The sequence below is a fragment of the Amphiura filiformis genome, chromosome 20, assembly GCF_039555335.1.
Source record: "Amphiura filiformis chromosome 20, Afil_fr2py, whole genome shotgun sequence".
Lineage (NCBI taxonomy): Eukaryota > Metazoa > Echinodermata > Ophiuroidea > Amphilepidida > Amphiuridae > Amphiura > Amphiura filiformis.
Genome location: NC_092647.1, coordinates 35,376,912 through 35,383,143, shown reverse-complemented (window position 1 = coordinate 35,383,143; position 6,232 = coordinate 35,376,912). Strand labels below are relative to the sequence as shown.

The 6,232-nt window shown below is 37.1% G+C and overlaps 1 long non-coding RNA gene across 1 annotated transcript; it reads left to right on the top strand.

The window, feature by feature from the left end:
* Nucleotides 1-400: 400 nt before the first annotated feature.
* LOC140142895 (uncharacterized) lies at nt 401-5,110 on the top strand. The gene is made up of 4 exons (XR_011857602.1): nt 401-475; nt 1,401-1,451; nt 2,442-2,558; nt 4,241-5,110. It is a non-coding gene; the product is annotated as an uncharacterized lncRNA (long non-coding RNA).
* Nucleotides 5,111-6,232: the final 1,122 nt, after the last annotated feature.

The following is a 6,232-nucleotide window of genomic DNA, read 5'->3' as shown; positions in this document are numbered from 1 at the left end:
ATCACGTGGTAATAAATTTGGACAATCCATTACTATAATGGTTTAGTACTGCATATCTCGGTTTAATCTTCACTAAGCGGGTTTATGGCTGGAAAGGTCACGGTGATTTGCCGTGGACATAACTGCACTATGCAATTTGGCGCCCGGACACGTTGCCCCCCCCCCCCTTTCCCCCCGTAGTTACGCCACTAATGACATTTGACCCTAGACCCCCGTTTGGTTTTGTTCATGCTCCCGTGATATGAAGAATTATTTTCACCGACTTTAAGCTCAATCGGGGGAGATTTAAAATTTAGCTCTTGCATGACATTTGACCTCGGACGAAGAAACATACCGCGCGGGATTTTGGTATTTACAAGAATCTAACAATACAAAAGTTCATGCTATCCTGTTGTTTCTTACAGAATGAAGGTCGCACTGATTTGTGCTCTTGTGCTTGTGACTGTTGTGTGTCACATTAAAGCTGAATCGTTAGGTAGGTAACCGTCCTAAGTAAACTATGGGAGGGGGCACTTTAAACAACACGGGAATGTGCCCCCGGAAAGACCCCTGTTTTTAGGCCGAAAACAGTAAAAATCCCCTGAATTTTACCAAAACAGAGCGCTGAAAGACCCTTAATTTTGATCATTTCAGCTCCAAAAAAACCCTAATTGCTCATTCCTCACATTTCTGGGTTTTTCAAGCCATTTTCAATCAGACACCAAGAAATACTCTCGATTTTGACCGTTTGCAACTTCGAAAGAGCCCATTTTCCGGTACTCAGTCAGCTCCCAAACACCCACTACTTCAACATTCCGAGGGAATATAAAATTGATGACACCCCCCACCACCACCACCCGAGTAAACTATCATAGCAACTGAGATTGCAAGGTCTATATGGTCTACAGCTGGATTGTTGTGAATGTATTAGGACAATTTCGATCAGTAATATTATGTAAAGCGAAATAAGTATAGTTATACGACTCTGTGATGCTAATCCCCGTTTGGCACCACATCGAATTTGGTTCTATAGAACAATCAGTGCCCGGTTAGGTACCGATGACTCTTCACATTACTGCCTGGAGATGTAATAAATTGTAGCAAGCATAATAATTAACAGTTGCATAGTGTTATTGTTTTTCATTGAAATAACAAAAATTGAATGCACTATACAAATGTTCAGGGTACGATAAAAAGTGCCATCGGTACCTCTTCGGTCACCAATAGGGCTATAGGACCAAAAAAGATGTTGTCCCTTAATAATATCAGGCTGCCTATGCTACAATAGTCTTTCAAATAGGCCCTAGATATTTTAAAATGTCGACTATTGTAAAAACACCGGAACGTCAGTGGTATTTTAAAAAAGAATTAATTATTAAGAAAAATATTTATTTAGCAACGTGTACATTGTTTTAATGTAGATGAAAGGGAACTCCTGAGAGAATTTGCGAAGCGACTGGTGAAAAAACAAAGTAAGATATATTTCTAATTTTTCTCTATGCATGTGTCTCTCTTTTCCCCTCGCTCTATCCCTCTCTCTATCTCTATCTCCTCTCTCCACCACAAATAAATGAAAATGGATTCTTTTAAAACAAAATCAATAGTACGAAATTAGAACATACCTGGAAGAATGGCGGCTCGATGGAAATTACGAGATTGATGCTTATGTCCGTGACGTCATTTTTTGACAAAATTATTAATTTTATGAGGTCGAATTTCAACCAGCTTAATGAAGTTCCCGTCGCTTAGTGGTTAAGCCACATGTCTTAATAAACGTGATGTCCCGGGTTTGATTCCCGGACGGGATCACTTTTTGTTTTCCCATGTTATCCGATTAATTTTGATTGAAATATTTGAATAGATTAATTGCCTTGCCATTTTGAAGAGATTCTGTTATATCCCCTAGGAATAGTCATACTTGTCAAATTTGAATAAATTATATGTTCATTTGTTTGAGGGTGTAGCTCGTCAAAATCGAGGGTGCTGGTCATTTAAAGTTTCTATCTGTATCTATGATTTAAATTAAGGGAGAATGGAAAGAGAGGGGAATAGAGGGAGGGAGATAGGAGAGAGAGTGGGAGAGAAGTAGAGGTGGGTCATTTGGTAAACTTTTTAACCAGTCGTTTTACTTTTCCTAGTAACATTTTACACTTTGAAATGTGAACTTCATCGCACCTGATAAGAACATTCTTGCTCCTATCCGCCATCGTACGCTCTCGTCAAAGATTTACAGCAAAATAAAATATTACAGTGCCATGTCATCGGAAATAGTAACACATTCGCACCCCGAGAAGTAGCTTCCCGGCAGTGGCTGTCTACGAAATGTGTACGTTCAGTAGTGAGAACTTCAGCGATAATTTTAATAGTCTTTTTGTTTGTTTTTTGTAATCATGATGGAGAACTTGGCCGCTTATAATGGCCCATTTGTGTGTACTGACTGATGTATACCTTTTTTCAAACAGCATGTAAAGACAGTACCGCATGTGACTCGGTGAAGGATCAGCCAGATATTTGTACCGATGACACATCTGCTGATTGGGTCTCAAAGAACTGTGCAAAATTTTGCAAATTATGTTAAGGTATGTACTATGTTAATTATTTACATTTTGTTTGATTTATCTGGGTTTTTTAAACTTCCCTATGAGTGATGTATTTCAAAATACAGTCACAAGTTTTTTTTCTGTTTGCTCGGTACCTTCTGTGCGTCGTCAATCGCCTCATTCAGAAGCGTAGAGAGAGTCATCGGATTCGAACCCGGAATTATATCCTGATTCATGGGGCACCTGCCTTTTTTAATGTGATTTTTTTTTTCATTTTTCAATTTAGCCAAATTTTGGTCTTGCAATTCTTAATTAATTTTTTTTGTCCATTTGACAGGATATTTTTGACCTCGTGTTACTTAAACATTCATATCGTTTCTCCGGAGTGATTGAAGTGTCAAAATGCGCAGGACAATCCCCCGCATGCGATTATTTAGCAAACGTACAAAATTAGTCGCTAGATTTTAATAGTGGGTAAATTTCCTAGCCATAAAGAAATGTTGCGTAGTGATGTATATTTTTTCACCTTGTACACGTGATTTTGGCAATGAAAATTTTAACAATAATATAAGAAAATAATAAGAAGAAGACGAATAAAAAAAATCTCCTAAGCATCAAACGTTAACAAAATAACCTCTTAACGTAAAAAGTTACGAGGGGCGGTCAATAAGTTCGTATAACAAGGTACTTGAAAGAATACTAGCCAAATTATTTCTATCTCACTTCTGAACATGGTCATTGCATACCTTTAATGCACCCATCTCAATTTTCCTTGAAACATTCTATGTCATCTAAATTGAAGTTTTCCGATTGCTCCATGAGCCGTTCTTCAGTGAAGGCTCACCAGCATTGATCACCATGAAACACTTTCATCAGAGTTGTTATACTTTGTGGCTATCTCATCTTTCTTGTTTGGTTCTTTATTTATTACCAATGTCACTGAACCAGCCCGTATATCATTAATGGTGACGTCAGCAAGGATGCTCATTCCATTCTTGAACTCTAAGAACCATTTCGTTGCTGTTGAATATCAAGGACTTCATTACCATTTACAGCAACTGTACATTGTTAAATTTCATTTGAGTTTTCACCACCGTCCGGAGGAATTTCCATGATGACCCTGTATTCACTTCTGGTAGTACCTGTGAATTCATGGAGGCAGACTTCCTCTGAAGAGTGTCCTGCCCATATACAGTGATGCAAAAATCTAATATCTTTGCAGTAATGTTTTGAAGGAACAAGCTTTTAAGTGAGACCAAACTCAATACCGTGCGACAAAGTAGCATACCGAGTTCTACGAACTTTTTGACCGCCCCTCGTATAAAGCGTTTTGGATGTTGTTGTTTTAATCGTTTTAATAACATTTAAATGTCGGATTATAATATTGGTCATGAAAACAATCAGCTGTAGGGTTTTGTGTTTGTTTGGTTTTTTTGGGGGTTTGTTGTGGTTGTTTGTTTGTTTGTTTGTTTTGGTTTGGTTTCTTTTGTCTGTTTTTTGTTTTGTTTTTGTTTTTCGTTTTTGTTTTTGTTTGTTTTGTTTGTTTTGTTTTTTGTTTTTTGTTTTTTTTGTTTTGTTTTTTGTTTTTGTTTCTATTTTTGTTTTTGTTGGGGTTTTTTGTTTTGTTTTTTTGCTTTCTTTTAAACAAAAAACATGATCTTGTTTCACATCTCTTTGCAAATTAGTCTATTTATGTGTTTTTTGTGTGATTTATTTTTCAGGCGCTTGAAGCTGACGTGAAGAATGAGGGTCAATCATCAGTGTTTACTTCGACCTTGGTGTTTAACGAAACTTTATAAAAATATTAATATAACTATTATAACTTACTTCTTACTTTGTGGATACTGGGCTTTTCAAACTAACTTCATTCTTGGGAAATTAAGTCTTCGATTTTTGGACAACGTTTGAAGTTTTTCTTTACGCACGGTATAAATATTGGAAATGACTTAATACTTTTCATAATAGAATAGAACACAACGCCCTCTATAATCACATGAAAAATCTGCCCAAACTGGGCTAGCACTACAGTAAACACTGAGGTAAAGCAGTATACAGTTTTAGCCGGAGATATTTAAATGTTTTATGCAATATACATTATTGTGATAAAATTATTCTTATAAATACTGAATTTTATATACGGGTGCGACATCGGATATCACATTACCGGTGCAGCCGATCAAGGTACAGTACTACAGTACTGGTTGCAGCCAGTCACTGTGTAAGAATGATCAAGCTTTCGTCAGATGTGGCTCTGACTTCATCATGTGGCTCTGACTTCATGAGTCGTTACTCATTTTTATAATAATAGTATTCGTTTGTTCACAGTGGTTTGTTATTGCAGTTAGGCAAAATGATTTGTTCAGAAAATCGCTGAATAGGCTTTTAATGTGAAGTAGGGTATATTAGTCTCAGATAAGGTTAACTTGCTCAATGTCATTTTATATAAGGATGTTTTAAAACGTCGCTATTAACCTCAGTCATCAAAATATGTTTTTCTTAGTATGTTCCTGGATAACTGCTTCATACAATTTACGTTTGCTTCCGGTTTGGTGAATTATATTCAAATAAAAGTAAATGGTAAAAACTGTAGCAAATCATGAAGCGTTTTATTTTGTAGTCGTTATGTATCCACCGAATGGGATATATCGACGGAAGTTTTTTCCTTTGAGTGTGCTCCATATAGACGAATCCAACGAGCCAAGTCATGGTCAGGATTTGGTCGGCCATGACGGGTCCCCGCATGCACCAAACTGGTGTAGTGACTGTCCAATTGGGTGGATTAAAGCCGCTTAAAATTCGATGTTAGATTCTTTTGTGTTGTACACTGTCATTATTCTTTTTGGTCTACCTGTAACACAGGTGATAGAATGCAGTTTAAAATATTCCTCCAAGGCCGCATCATTTCACATTTTAGGTGGGATGGAGCCGACGGGGACCCAACTTTGGCAGCCATTAAGGTGTAGGAACGCGTGAGATTGGATTCGTCTATAAAGGACATTTTCAAAAAGGCCGCCAAATTACATTAAAATGACAAAAGCCCTAAAATTGTCTTCTTATTTGCTATTTTGACTGAACTTCTTACTTTCCAGGGTGCTAAATAAGAGCATAATAAATCCTTGGACAAATGTAGGGACCTCCCGCTAGAGGGCGTTTTTCAAAATGCCCTCTATTTTTGGCATAATAATGTTGCTTCACTTCAAGTCCTAAACTTGTTGAAGTTCAAAAACGTTCATTTCCAGCCAATTTTAATGGCAAGTCTCATATTTTACCAAAGGCAGACCCAGGACTACTAGCCATATGTACTATGCACTTCTCTTGCTGTTCTCGGACGTTTTAAACACGTGCCTTTGCTGTAATTAAAGAGGCCCACCTTTTTGCGTTATTTGGCAGTGTCCCTAGTTTAGTGATTTTATGCTAATGCTGTTACGTAATCAAGTATATGCCTATGGTATCATTTACACATGTGTGGTTTGAAAGACAAAGGTACATTCTTTGTGTGATCATAAAGAAATTCCATCCAAATATTCAACATATGGGGTCAAAGGTCAACTTTCATTACATACTGACCGACCCTCGTACTTGGAAAAGAGGTTTTATACTTACATAATGTTATGTAAACAATTCGCTGCGTGCTTCTTGAAAATAGCCGAATTGAAAAGTAAGATAATTAAAGTAGAAACAACAATCAACCACCTCATCCCCGCTCTTTCTCA